The 15463-nt window shown below is 41.8% G+C and overlaps 1 protein-coding gene across 1 annotated transcript in view; it reads left to right on the top strand.

The window, feature by feature from the left end:
• Positions 1-893: 893 nt before the first annotated feature.
• zmynd11 (zinc finger, MYND-type containing 11) overlaps positions 894-15463 on the top strand; it is a 199753-nt gene continuing 185183 nt past the window's right edge. Inside the window, exon 1 of the mRNA XM_087987554.1 lies at positions 894-1046. The gene's annotated coding sequence lies outside the window, so the exon portion shown is untranslated. The remainder of the gene's footprint in view (positions 1047-15463) is intronic.

The following is a 15463-nucleotide window of genomic DNA, read 5'->3' as shown; positions in this document are numbered from 1 at the left end:
AGATGTTAGAAAAATAAGCATTAAAGTTAAAAAAGATAAACACTGAGTCTTTTATAAAGGGTCTGCAGTAGATCAATGCAGGGTGCTTCCACACGGAGGCTTGCAAACCGCTGACTGCCCATACTGGTCCCCAGTCCAAAAATCATCCTGCTGCAAGCATTCTGACCAAGGAGGGGAGGGTGATTATGGTGATGTGGAGGGGAAGGACGTTGAGGGGGATGGGGAGAGGGGGGTGGGGAGAGGGGGGTGGGGAGAGGGGGATGGGGAGAGGGGGATGGAGGAGGGGGAGGAGAGGGTGGAATGATGGGGAGAGAAGGAGGAGAGGGTGATAGTGGAGGAAAGTGAGGGGCTGGTGCTGAAACAGGAGAGCAAGGGGACTCATGGGATGGAGGACAGGAGGGTAAACGTAGTGGTGATGGAGAAGGAGGAGAGTCATGAGGAGGAGGAGAAGGGTGTAAAAGTGGTGATAACAGAGGAGGAGGCGAGTCATGGAAAGGGGGAGAAGAGTGTAAAAATGGTGGTGATGGAGGAGGAGTCAGGGAAAGGAGGAGAAGAGTGTAAAAGTGGTAGTGATGGAGAAGTAAGAGAGTCATAGAAAGGAGGAGAGGAATGTGAAAGTGATGGCGATGGAGGAGGAGGAGAGTCATAGAAAGGAAGAGAGGAGTGTGAAAGTGGTGGTGGTGGAGGAGGAGGAGGAGAGTCATAGAAAGGAAGAGAGGAGTGTGAAAGTGGTGGTGATGGAGGAGGAGGAGAGTGAGTGCTGAGGGTGAGGGGCGTGGGGAAACCTGCTGCTGTTCTGAGCTCTGCCGCTGAGGGGCGCGCGGGCTGGCGGACGGACGGACGGGCTCCTGTTGTTGATGTGGAGCCGAGTCCGAGGGGGAAGCGAGTGGAGCCCGAGCTCGAGCCCGAGCCCGACACTGACAGGCCCTGCCAACGCCGCACCGGGCACAGGGGGCGCGGGAGGAAAGGAAACTCCACAGCGGCCTGGTTGCCAGGCGGATTGTCGGGGGTTGGGGGGGGGAGGTGGAGAGGAGAGACTGGCGGAGGTAAGCGGGGCCGGGTTGGGTTTGGGGGGGGGGGAGCCGGGGAACTCGCTCGGTGAGGCGGGCGGGGGGACGGAGACCGGGGAACATGGCGGCCCGGCTGTCGGGGATTGGGGGGAGGTGGGAGACTTCGCCTTTCGGGGAGTGAAGGAGGAGGGTGTCGGCGAGTGGTGTTCACTCCCAAAGCCGGGGAGAGGCTGCAGGCGGCGGCTAGGCCGAGCCGGCCTTACCCCCCCCCCCCTTTCCTCTCTTTGTTTTATTTATTTCACTTCAGACCCTGTGGCCGAGGTTTAATGTCCTCCTCCTGACGCCGCCGCCAAACACACTCTTCTTTTCTCGGCAAAGCCCAACTTGACGGGAGACCAGTTTTTTTTTATTGTTAGGGGAGAGGGAGATGTTGGTGAGGATTGTCTCTCTCCCCCCTTTCCCATTTTGATGGGTGGGTAAAGTCAGAGTAAAACCTAGGGAGATGTGACCATTAACAGGGTTTACACACTTTTTTTCTCTGTCTTGGCTATGATGGATGGTTGCCTCTTGAACATTAACCATATAGTTTCATAGAGCTGGCCCTCCTTTAAATCAACAGTTTAGCCCTGGTGACTCTATTCATCTCCACAGTTATGTGGGGTCAGACATTGCATTTCAAATTGCTCCTTTACCATAACACATTTTTTCACTTCACTTTTTCCTAATGTCTCGGTCTAACTGGTGCTGCAATTTTGAGAGCCGGGGTCAGGAATTTTCTCTGAGAGCTTGTTTTTCTTTAAGAAAAATCAATGGCCGACGTTGCACTTTTGATAAAGGCAAGTGCTAACACTTTAGGTTTTGGAAACGACTGGCAATTTTACAGCAAGCAGTTGATACATGCATATGTGTTTGAAAATCCATAATGCTTTACATGTGTTATACATGCACTGGTATTAAATAGTCTGTCAAGCATGCATAGTATTCCAGAATTAAAATATAGACTTGAGTTTCTGCTGGGTATTGTGGCCTCATAAATTAAATTGAGTATATCTTGCCTGTAGTTTTGAAATCTAGGCTACCGTTTTACTTGTTGCTGGTATCTGATCCTGACTTGCATGTGCTTTTAATCATATTTGTATTAAGTTGGTTTGTCCATAATTCTTTTATCTCTGTTTGCCCTCTCCTGTTTCTCATTTGCATGGTGCTGCTCTGCAGCATCACCTGTCAAGTTTCAAATGTATGTAGGCAGCACCCACCTCACGCCCTTGACTCCTTCATTTCTAGTGTTGATTTGGAGGGGATGTCTGGGATGAGTGGCATGTTTTTCTAACTAAACCTTAAAATGACCAAAGCCAGTTCTTATCCTACCAGAAACTCTTTCCTTGCCACTGTTTTTTTTCCTCTTTCCCTGGATGCTGCCTTGGGCTGAAATAGTCTGCACAAAATCTTGGTGACCATCCCACTTGACTCAAAGCTGAGTTTGTAAGTCTATGTCATGTCCATTCAAAACTGCCCCATTCTTTTTCTGCTCCTGTTTCAGCTGTCGATATCCTTGTCTGTGCTTTAGTTACCTTCTATTCCTGGTAGCCTTCTCTCTTCTGTTTTTCATATACTTAAGCTCTCAGACCTGTCTGTCTGTATTCTAGCCTGCACCAAGTTCTGCTTAACAAAGTAAGGCCCTCTGTTTGTTGACCTATATTAGCTCCTAGATCATTCACCCCTCAATTTAAAAATTCTTATTCTCTTGTGAAATCCATTCAGATACTCACCCCCTACTTTCAGTGCTGCAATCATTCAGAACCTCAGATCCCTCCAATTTTGGATTCTGATGCATACTTTACTCTTTTCATTCCACTGTTAGTGTGCCTTAAACCACCCTTCTTTCTCAATCTCCTCAAGGGGCAGCACGGTGGCTCAGAGGCTAGCACTGCTGCCTCACAGTGCCCAGAACTGGGGTTTGATTCCAGCCTCGAGCGACTCTCTGTGTGGAGTTTGCACGTTCTCCCTGTGTCTGCATTGGTTTCTGCTGGGTGCTCTGGTTTCCTCCCACAGTCCAAAGATGTGCAGATCAGGTGAATTGGCCATGCTAAATTTCCCCATAGTGTTAGGTCAATTAGTCAGAAGGAAATAGGTCTGGGTGGGTTACTCGTCGGAGGGTCGGTGTGGACTGGTTGGGCCGAAGGGCCTGTTTCCACACTGTAGGGAATCTAATCTAAAGGTTCCTTTAACCTATTATTCTAATCAACCTGCTGTTGTTGTTACACTCCTCTGGAGCAGTTGGAACTTGAATCTAGATCTCACGGTCCAAAGGCAGGGGCACTACCACTATGGCATAAGAGACTGCTTCAAGGATCTGTTTGAATTGTGTGTTTTTAAGTTTAGTCACCTGACTTATTATCGCCTTCTTTGGTCTGGTATCAATTTTTGTCTGATTGCACTCCTGTGAAGTACGGTTGTTTTCCTGTGTTAAAGGTCTGTCTTAAATGAAAGTAGTTGTTGTTATAGGTGGGTTTTGCAATCGGCCATTGCCTAACTTGAGTACAGTTTAATTCATTCATTTTGAAATTAATAGCGTAATCTCCACTCTTCTCAAGTAGTTGCTTTATATTGATACCAAATTATGTTATATGCTAGCAAGAGCTGTATATCAAGTGCCCCTGCTTTACCCATCTCTCATCTATTGTCACCAGCCATTCTTGTGTGAGAATTATTGCAAATGCACATAGATAAGCCTTTCATGAGAGGTGACCCTGCTGAGAGCATCAAGTGTAACAGGTGGTGCCACAAATCTATCTTCTCATGTTTCTTGCACTGAATGTATGCTCACCTGAACTCAACATTTAATAACCACATTAAGAATCAGTCTTACAGTACAGATCTCTCCATAGTAGTTACGATTGAATTAACTTTCCTTAAATATTGCCAACAATATTGATAAATGTTCACATTTTAAAAATTCAGAAGATAATTTCCGATTTTAATCATCTATTTTACGCACTTAGGAATTGCAGGATGAGAAAAGAGCAAGTCTCATCTAGTTTCTATCACCTTCCTGTTTGCAGGATACAACAATTACTGTATGAGACCGAGCAATCAGTCTCCCTTTCAATTAGTCTTTGACAGGCCCCAACATGAGACAAGGAAAACCCCAGTGCTGGAGGGTATTAGGAAATCAACCTATTCCTCTCAGGCATGCTAGATATTTTGTATTCCACCTGTTCAGGGATGTTATTACAATCTCCCTGAAGCAGGTGGGAATTGAACCTGGGTTTCCTGGTGCATTGATAATGGCACTACCTCTGCACCACAAGAGTCCTCTCAAGCATGCTACACTTACTAAATGCCATATCTCAGTATTTTGAATTGAATATTTCCGAGGTATTTTGGCTACAAATCTTAAAAAGTGGATCTATAATTTTGACCATGCACTGTTGTAGATTTTTAGTTTAGAAAAAGATGGCAAAGAATATATCCAATAATACACTGCTTGAGAATCATAACTTTACTAAAGGCAAATTACATTATGAAACCAGCGGTTTTGTAAGTTGATGAAGTGAAGGTAAGAACCCAATCAAAAGGCAGAGGAATCCATTCGTGAAAAGAGAGGCAATTCTTATTTAACTTTACGGGGAAACTGTATGAAACTAAATGTAATGAGGTCAGAAAAGATTCTGAAATTTGATCTTAGTTTTTGAGATGATCTGAATCCATTAAAACTCAAATATTAAGGGAGGTGATGCCAATGATATTAGTAACTTGTCATCTACTCAGGATTGTATATATAAGTATCTTTTGTGTTTATGGTTCTTTTTAAAAGACTTGTAGCATATTCTGAGCGAACGCTGCATTATTGGCAGTTTTTGAAAATTTAACCTAGCTAGGTTCTTGGTGAGGTATGACACTGATTTAGCTATATATCAGACACCATCTAATTATTTGGATAGTTTGTGTCCAGCCAATATGTTGTTGAACGTAGTGCTCACCCCAGCAGGAACATGTACTTGGGGTGACACACCTGTTCACTCTCTGAAAATAACAAAAGATTCTGGAATTACTTTTTAAAAAATTATATTTAGAATATTTTATTCTGAGAAACATATTTTGTATCCACAAATTCTGGGATAATTGTTTATGCTAGTTTTAAATGATGGATGCAGTAAGATGAACAGCTTGTGAAGTGAACTGTGATTACACAACTCATAAAACAGTAGGGGTGCGTGTGTGTGTATACCCACCCTTCAGCTTAATGGCAGGCAGGGATGTGGCTAGTCTTGTATATTTTGCTATACAGAAGTCCAAAACAAACATTACTCTAAAATTCACTTGTTTACAAACTGAATAAATCAATTTATTTTCGTAGGATTCTATAGTGATTAGCCTAGAAGTGGTAAATTTTAGGCAATTATGTATACTTCATCATAGAACTTCCACCTAAATGAAAGACAGGTAGTAGAAAATTAAAGAATGTATAGTAATCCACATTGGGGCATAGTAGAAAGCTTCCCAAATGGTTGGATTAAACTGTGGAGATAAATAATTCAATCTGCATATAGGAGTGGGGTGTTTGAAAACTGGATGGTGGGGAGGAAACTATGACATTATAGTGATGAAGATAGGGATGTTGGTACAAGAATATGAATATTTCATGAACAGAATACATTCAAGTTTGCCAGTTTTAACTAATTTCAAGTCATAAACTAAATTTTAACTTGCTATCAGATGAGCAGTCAGATTGGACAGCATCAATCTTTGGTTTCAGAAAATACAGCATTGTAATCGGGTGCAGTCAGGCCCACCAAACAGTACTGAAATAACTGGCCAAGTGATCTGTTTTTTTAAAAACTGGTATTGGTTGAAAAGTACAAGTTAAAAATCATTGCATCAGTTGTATGACACTTTGATCTTTTACTCTAAATCCTGTGTCGTATGATCCTGCCCCATTAGTTACCTGACAAAGGAGCAGCGCTCCAAAAGCTTGTACTTCCAAATAAACCTGCTGGACTGTAACCTGGTGTTGTGATTTTTAACAATTGTGGGTGCCACACTTTAGGAAAGTTGTGAGTGCATTGGAGAAAGGTTGTTCATTGTTGGAACCAGAAATATTGGAAATGTTGGGATTGTTCTTGGAGAGGAGGAAGAGGGGAGATTTGATAGTTCTATTAGGGCCCAAGACAGAGTAAATTGGGAGAGCCTGTTCCTGCTTGTGCAAGGATTGAGAACCAGAAGGCCCAGTTTTGAAGTGCTTGCAAAAGGAAAAAAATGTGCGGTGAGAAAAATCTTTCTCACGGTGAGTAGTGTGGGAATACACTGCCTGGAAGTGTAGTGGAGGCAGATTCAGTTGAGGCATTAGATAGGGCATGAGTTCTTCGTCCTCTTTGTAGAATTCTCTTCCTCAACTTTTTCATCTACCTCCCTCACTCCATCCTTTAAAAATCTTCAGATCTATTTCTCTGGCCAGGCTTTTGGTCAGCTGTCCTAATATTGTCTTATGTGGCTTGGTATTGAGTTTTGTTTGATGGTCCTGTGGAATGCTATAGGATGTTTTATAACTGTAAAGACATATATAAATACAGGTGGTTGTATAATATGTGTTGAATATTTCTTCCTCTTTCCGGCCCCCCACCTCCAACACCACCACCACCTTTCTTTTGAAGTTGATTTGACTGGGAATAAGTTGTAATAATGATTTTGTTTCCCTAGCCCATGTTTTTGTTTTGCCTGTGTCCTATTCACTAAGTGTTTCATAGGTCTCTGCTTCTTTGTCTGCCTATCCTGATGAGAGCTAGTCTTCCCAATTGTTCACTTGTTAACCCTACATGTTTCTCAGATGTCCCAAACGCTGTCTGCCCTATCACAGGAAAGTCTAGAGACCAAGTGGGTTTGAGAAGTCTATTTTTGATATGCTAGTCTAGTTTCTTGGAGTGAGTCACTTGAATAAATCGGTCTCTGTTCTGCGTACATTGATTTAAGAGCTGTGGACCTTGTCATTGATTTACTTGTGTGTAAGGTTCAGTGCCTGACCATGTTAGCCTTGCATCCCGTGCCACCATTTTTGATTCATACTTTTAATTTCAAATTTGGACTTGGGTCTTTCCTGTCAGCTTTTAATTGCAAACTCTACTACATAAATTGCTCATGTCAAGTTACCATTTTATTTAACTTCCATATTTTTAATGCAACACTGACATGCTTGGTCATGGGTGCAGTGATTGCCAGTTTTGGGGGCATCAGGTCACCATACTCTCCTCATCTGGCGGCTGCCTGACAGTGACGCTGGATTACCCCTTAGGTTTTTATTTTCTTGATGTTCTGCAATACGCCAACCCCTGTGAACAGTCAAAATTTGTTAAGCAAGTACAAGCTTTGGAGGAACACTTAACACTCTTCGCAATGATTGTGAAGCGTGTCAAGAGAAGCTCTCTGAACAAGAGAACAGTTTATCCATTTACATCACCATCAGTAATGCCCACAAGACAACCTACAGTCATATGCCACTCAAGACAATGCAGTGACCTGTTTCTGGAGATAATGTAATTTAGATCATTGCCTGATGGCAAGATCTGGTAGAAATTTTTTTACTGCAGTATTTTTATTGATTCTGAACAGTGAATGATAATGTAAATTAACTTTGAATAATAAGTGATGGTAACGCAAATGTTTTACATTGTACCTACAAGATAGAGAAACATATCAACTCCCCCCACCCCCCAACCGGCATCCAATTTCTTACAGATCAGCAGAGTAAATTAATTCCCTTCGCATTTCTCACTGTCTAACCCCTGCTTAGAATATAAGTTCATAAATTCATAAGATATAGGAGCAGAATTAGGCCTTTCAGCCCATGACCTCTGCTCCGCCATTTGATCATGACTGATATGCTCCTCACCCCGATTTTCCTGCCTTCTATAACCCTTCAACCCATTACCAATTAAAAATCTGTCTAACTCCTCCTTAAATTTACTAACTGTCCCAGCATCACCGCACTTTGGGGTAGCAAATTCCACAGATTCACAACCCTTTGGGAGAAGTTTGTCCTTATATCTGTTTTAAACTTGCTACCCTTTATCCCAAGTGTGGGACCTCTCCTCCTGGAATGCCCCACAAGAGGAACCATCTGCTCTGTTTTATCCATTCCTTTGTATCATCTTGAATACCTCGATTTGACCTAATCCTTCTAAATTCCAGAGAGTATAGGCCTAAACTGTTCAATCTCTCTTCATACAGCAAATCCCTCATCTCTGGATCAATCTAGTGAACCTCTGAACTGCCTCCAGTGCCACTACGTCTTTCCTCAAATAACAGGGCCAAAACTGCCTGGAGGTCGGTGACCAGTGGTGTCCCGCAGGGATCTGTTCTTGAACCTCTGCTCTTTGTAGTTTTTATAAATTACTTGGATGAAGAAGTGAAAGGATGGGTTAGTAAGTTTACCGATGGCAGAGGTCACTGGTGTTGTAGGTCATGTTGAGGGCTGTTGCATGCTACAACATGACATTGACAGGATGCAGAGCTGGGCTGAGAAGTGGCAGATAGTGTTCAACCTGAATAAATGTGAAGTGATTCATTTTGGAAGGTCGAATTTGAATGCTGAATACTGGGTTAAAGACAGGATTCTTGGTGGTCTGGAGGAACAGCAGGATCTTGGGGTCCACGTACATAGATCCCTTAAACTTGACACCCAGAAAAGATGTAGAGGCTTTAGAGAGGGTGCAGAGGAGATTTATCAGGATATTGCATGGATTGGAGGACTTATCTTATGAAGAGACTTTAAGTGAGTTCAGGTTTTTCATACGGGAAAGAAGAAGGAAGAGGAGTGACAGAGGTGTACAAGATAATGGGAAGCATAGATTGAGTAGATATCCAGAGACTTTTCCCTAGGGCAGACATGGCTGTCATGAGGGGTCATACTTTTAAGGTGATTGGAGAAAGGTACAGGGGAAGTGTCAGAGGTAGGTTCTTTACACTGAGAGTGGTGGGTGCATGGAATGCACTGCCAGTGGTGGTAGTAGAGTCAGAGGCATTAGGAACATGTAAGTGATTTTTGGACAAGCACATGGACAGCAATAAATTGAGGGGTGTAGGATAGGTTGATCTTAGACTAAGATAAATACTCAGCACAACATTGTGGGCCGAAGGGCCTGTACTGTGCTGTACTGTTCTATGTTCAAAACTATGCACAGTAGTCCGGGTCCAGTCCCACCAAAACCTTATATAGTTGCAACAACACTTAGAGTCATAGAGATGTACAGCATGGAAACAGACCCTTCAGTCCAAACCGTCCATGCCGACCAGATATCCCAACCCAAACTAGTCCCACCTGCCAGCACCCAGTCCATATCCCTCCAAACTCTTCCTATTCATAAACCCATCCAAATGCCTCTTAAATGTTGCAATTGTATCAGCCTCCACCACATCCTCTGGCAGCTCATTCCATACACGTACCACCCTCTGCATGAAAAAGTTGCCCCTTAGGTCTCTTTTATATCTTTGCCCTCTCACCCTAAACTATGCCCCCTAGTTCTGAACTCCCCGACCCCAGGGAAAAGACTGTCTATTTATCCTATCCATGACCCTCATAATTTTGTAAATCTCTATAAGGTCACCCCTCAGCCTCCGACGCTCCAGGGAAAACAGCCCCAGCCTGTTCAGCCTCTCCCCGTAGCTCAGGTCCACCAATCCTGGCAACATCCTTGTAAGTCTTTTCTGAACCCTTTCAAGTTTCACAACATCTTTCCGATAAGGAGACCAAAATTGCACGCAATATTCCAATAGTGGCCTAACCAATGTCCTGTACAGCCGCAACATGACCTCCCAACTCCTGTACTCAATACTCCCACCAATAAAGGAAAGCATACCAAACTTCCTTACCTTTATATTCTATTCCCTTAGCTATAAAAGCCAGCATTCCATTCGCTTTCTTTATTATCTGCTGCACCTGCATGCTAGTTTTCTGACTCATGAACTTGGATAACAAGATCCCTCTGCATCAGAGCACCACGAAGTCTCTTCCCCATTTAGATTATTGGTTGTCTTTCAATTTTTTCGACCAAAATGCATGACCTCACACTTATCCAGTTAAACTCCATCTGCCACATTTTGGCCCAATCTCCTAACCTATCTGTATCCATTTGTAAGGTGCTTATTTCCTCATTGCAATTTGCATCCCACCTATTTTTGTGTTGTCTGCAAATTTGGTTATAGAGCCTTCTATCCTAGTATCCAAGTCGTTAATGTAGATTGTGAATAGCTGGGGTTCAAGGATCAAACCCTGTGGCACTAGTTACATCTTGCCATCCAGGAAAATAAACATTTATCCCGACTGTGTTCTGTCCATCAGCCAGTCATCTATCTGAAACTAATAAATTACCCCAATCCCATATGATCCAACATTGTGAATTGTGGATCATGTACGTAGGCGTACTAGGTTGCAGTTTTTTTCTGTACAAGAGTACATGATCCACTGTCAGCAACCAGGTTTGTGTTGTGGCTTCCCTTCCATTTCCAACAGCAATCCCCATTAAAATAAATGATTGTGTTGTACATTTCATTATCCCACCGTCTCTGACTCCCTATCAATTTGTTGTGCTTAGCATGGTTTATCTTATGTAAATTGAACTTTCTACCTAACTCCATTCCAGCACACTTTCTTCACTTTCATCATGTATACTATTATTCACTTAAAAAATCAGCAGTGCCCTGGGGTGGATCTGCCAGTTTAGCCCAGAAAGCCACATGTAACCTGAAATAATAAGTAATTTTAAAAATAGTTTTCCTGAACTTGTCTACTAATTCATTGCCATTATTTGCTGTTTCACATTTGTAGCCATAGTTGTCAGTTCCTTTTCTGTCTGACTTTTTGACTCTTTGATATACAAGATATTAAAACAAAAGTCTGACTGATAGTCTAGGAGCCTGAGCAGCTTCTGCTACTGTGGATCGGAGATTTTGTTTGACTCTTGAAGTATTTATTGTCAACTTGAAGTTAAAATAGCTGCCCTTTTATTCAGAAAAAAACAGTAGGTGAAAGTTGGGGTTTCATTTGATGTGTTAAGAACTATAGTGGTTGTGATGTGGACAGCTGAGATTCACTGCCATCAATGCTAAACTTGAATCACATGCACATAATTAAGAGGAGGCCCTTAAATAGGTACTGATTTACAGCGCAGTAGGGAGTGGAAAATCTCTGGTTCCCAGCTTCTAAGGACAACAGTGGTTTACACTGGAGGTTTTATTACCCAGTCTGTGTTCACCCTGAGATAAAGTTTCCACTGTAAACAAGGCTGCCAAAATGTGAAGGAAAACTGAGAAGGTGCATTTAAAACAAAGTAATGTGGGTGAAATTGTATGACTGGACAAAACTGACTTAATGAAATTTGATTAAAAATAATTCAAGCAAGCTCTAAAATTTACGGCCGTATTGACCTGGCAAAGTAAAAAAAAAATCCTATTTTGACATTAATCTGTTTTTTGCTGAAAGAAGGAAACTATTTCAAATCTTTTGAGAATAGTTGCTTTGAATTGAGAACTATTTCTGCATTGTTCTCACACCCTGACCAAATGATTTTTTTTCCCTGCTTTCATTCAATATTGTCTCCGCAAAGATTTGGTATTTTTGTAGTTGAAAGAAATGCTAACAAGGATTATCATCAATGGACAAGCAGCCTTCATACAAAAGTTCTTAAGAGGTAGTCTGATTGTAGCCACTATCTTTAGGAAATTAATTGCATGTTGAGTATTGTTACTGAGGATTGGAAAGTCGCTACTGAGACCCCAAGACAATATGAACAGCCTGGGGGAAATATGGGGCCAATCAGCCGAACATCTGTTTTCAGTACAATATTGCAACACACCTCTAAAAGAGGCACTTGGGTATAAGTGTATGGCAAAAGTGAGTCCACGTGGATTGAAGGGAGTGAGTTTTTGCTCAGTGCTTTTACTGGAATTATTTTTAAAGAAATTATGATTGAGGAAATACTGCTACAAGAGCAGGTGAGAAATTCAGTCTGTAACTTGCTATCTCACCCCTCAAAATCATTCCATCTCCAAGCAACAATGATGGAATACTCTCCATTTACCTGGAAAACTGCAGCTCCAGCGAAACTCAACACCACCCAGGCCATGAAAAAGCGGCCTGTTCGCTTGGCTCCTTATCTACCAGCTTAAAATTAATTTCCTCCACCATCAATGCACAGAAATGTTGCAACAGTGATTCCAGACCTGTGACATTTACCACTTAGAAGGTCAAGGGTTGCAGACATAGAAAAGTATCCGCACCTGAAAATTCCTCTCCAATTCATGCACTATCCTGACTTGGAGCTCTTTTGCCATTTCTTCATTGCTTAATACAAATCTTGGAACTCTTTCTAACATTACATCGTGTGAACTACATTATTTAAGGTGCAATTAAGAATGGGCAATAAAACTGGTCAACTCTCAACCCATGAATGAATTTTAAAAATGCTTTCAGAAAGTGAAAATGCTCTCAAAATAATCCATTTAGTTTTTATAGACTCACAAAATGGTAACAACATAGAGAGTCAGCCATTTTGTCCATTGAGCTGGCAACCAAGAAGAGCTCCTCAATAGCTCCATTCCTCCTACTTTTCCTCACCGCATTGAATTTTTTTCTCTCTTCAGGTGGTTATTTAATTCTGGTTTAAAAACCACAGGTGAATTTGCCTCCTTGCATATCAGGGAAAAAAAAAAGTTTTCCTCATCACTTCTTTAGCCAGTCACCTTAATTTGGTCTTCATTGGTTTTGGACTTTGATGCCATGTCACTTGAACAATAAACCCACAAGGTTGGAATGTATGGAGTAGTAGGCAAGGCTGCAGCATTTTTAAAAAACTGCCTAAACCAGAGAAAGAGTGGAGGCCGTGGTGAAATTGTTATGATAAGGAGCAGCTACAAAATAGGTCAGTGCTGGGCCCAGTGTACATAGTGTTTATAGATGGACCTGTGAAGAAAAACAAAAGCTAAATTTGCAGATGTCAAAATGGCTTATGTAGGTTTTCAAAGTAATGAAGAAGAGGTGAACAGGATATGATGGCAGTAGATGATATGTATTGTGATCAAATACAAACTAAGGTAGGAACACCAGAATCAGAAATGCAAACTTAGTAGTTGTGGATTAGAGAACTGGAGCTGTGTATTTTTGTCCAGTAATGGATACACACATCATTAAGATCAGAATTTGGGTGGAAATTTTAAGGACAGTGTATGACACATGGTAGAGGGAAAAATTACAAATCCCAGGGAGATGAGTTTCCACAGTGGCAGAACCAAACCAGAAAATTCAAGGAAAAGTGCTGAAAACGTCACCAGGAACTCTTCATTGTATTTGTCCATCTGACCAAAACATTTAACTCTCTGAATTGTTCTCCAAAATTTTGGGTGGCCAAGAAACTCCTTCACGATCCTGCAAGTACTTCATGATACCTCTACAACTGTATTGATTGTGTCAAACAGATGCCTTCAGAATCCAGACTAAGATCAAGCAAGACCGATGTCCCTGATTTACTCTTCCTGATGGTGACCATTAACTTGATCAAAGATCACCTGCCCTCTGGTGTGAATATTAAGTATCATCTGTATTTGAAAATTCTTTAACCTCAATTGCCTCATGCTAAAACTAAATGATTACCATTGATATATGGTGATGTATTGACTCCTGTGTTTTCCATCTGCACCAGATTTTCAAGTATCTGTTGATCTCTTTGATTCTGTATATAAGGAATGTAGTCTATCCTTGAATAATGCCATAACAAAGCACATATCAACTTAGTCCGCCAGATGTTCCCTCCCATCCCTCACCCCACATATGTCGAAGGGGACTCTGCAATATGTTAAGCATTTCCAAAATCTTGGCAGGCCCACTCTTGCAAAAGCCACTATTGACTCGGATCTCCAACGATGGATCAGCTCAGCCTTACACAAACTACAGTGAATATTTGACAACAAAGACTTCAAGTTACCCCACTTCTGTACTGCAGCTTGAACTGAACTGTGTATTAGTGACATGAAAGAGAGCTAACTAGGTTTCGGTATCAGTGTCTTCACTAAATCCCCTGGATTCAGTGAAGACCCTGCAACTGGAACCTCTTTAGATTCTGAGATTCGGTGATCGAGATCAAATAAACATCAGTGGCTTCCTTGAAGGTAGTTGTAGAAGCCCTTGGGCAAAACCTCCAACAAAATAAACTTAGACTGTACAGTGTTTCCACATGGCTAAAAAGTGTCTCTTCTGCCCAGTCTTGTTCTCTTCACTGTTCTATGATCCACATTCCAGGGGAGGTCAAAGAAATCTGATACTGCCCTTGAAGTGTAGCAGTGTTGATGTTATTGATTGGGAGAAGCTTGCTACCAATTGTTCAAAATGTTGTAAACTGGTCCACCAAGCTGCATCAAGCTTCAAGTTGCTGTGTCTCAATGATGAACCAGATGGCAGAGGACAAAAGAAAAGGAAGCAAATCCTCTACTCCAGATTCCAGTACTTGTGGATTGTTTTGATAAAAGGAAACCAAAAATGATCAATAAATTTATAAATTGATTTTCATTATATGTTTGGGATTGCCACATTCTGCAGATGAGCGTAAGATAGAAGGTGCTGAGACAGTTTAAATTTAAATACTTAGCAAAGAAGTTGACAGACTTGCGGATGGACTGCTTTGGGAAGGAGAGTTTGATTAAAAAAAATTAAGGGGCTATTGAATAGATTTTAAATGGAGTGATTAATTAAAAAACTGCTGGACTGTATATTTCCCTGCCCTGGATGATCAATGTTCAGAGACCTCTCCTTTTCTCCACATAAGTGAAAAGTGGGAACTTGCTTTTATATAGCACTATTCATTACCTCGCGAAGCACTTTTGACATGCAGTCACTGTCATAATGTGAGAAATGTAGCAGCTATTTATGCTCAGTGGGGTCCAATGGGCAGCAAAGTAATCTTTGTGAGTTCTCTACTGAAGGCAGGTCCTTGGTGATTAATCACAAAAGCTTTGTAAATTCTGTGATCTTTTACTATGGGGCAGGGTGAAGACACAGGCCTGAGTCCATCTCAGCTAGATTATGAATTGAAACCTGTGCTGCTGGCATCAATCTGATCCATACTAATTGTATAAGCCAGGAAAGATGAGAAATCTCCCAATGAGGTTTTAATGACCATGTAATCTCTAGTTAGATGTAGACTGAGGGATAATTATTGGCTATAGAGTAGCACAACTCATGTTGTTTAAAATGGAATCTTTTGCATCTACCTGAGCGGGCAGAAGAGGCTTGGCTTTAGCAACCCACCTAGCAACACTACATTTGAGTGTAGACTCCGATCATAGTTTAGTATGAATTTATATCTTAAAAAGTCCTGCTTCTCAGTAGAGAGAAAGACGACTGATGGTGGTTCAAACTGAGGGCCACCATACCTCGGGTGAGGGGAGAAGTTGAGCAGAAGAGTCCTTCA

This window comes from Chiloscyllium plagiosum, unplaced genomic scaffold (genome assembly GCF_037043375.1).
Source record: "Chiloscyllium plagiosum isolate Xiang-an unplaced genomic scaffold, Cpla_swu_hap1 HiC_scaffold_5, whole genome shotgun sequence".
In the NCBI taxonomy this organism is placed as follows: Eukaryota; Metazoa; Chordata; class Chondrichthyes; order Orectolobiformes; family Hemiscylliidae; genus Chiloscyllium; species Chiloscyllium plagiosum.
The sequence above is the reverse complement of the archived record's forward strand: the minus strand, read 5'-3'. Positions and strand labels throughout refer to the sequence as shown.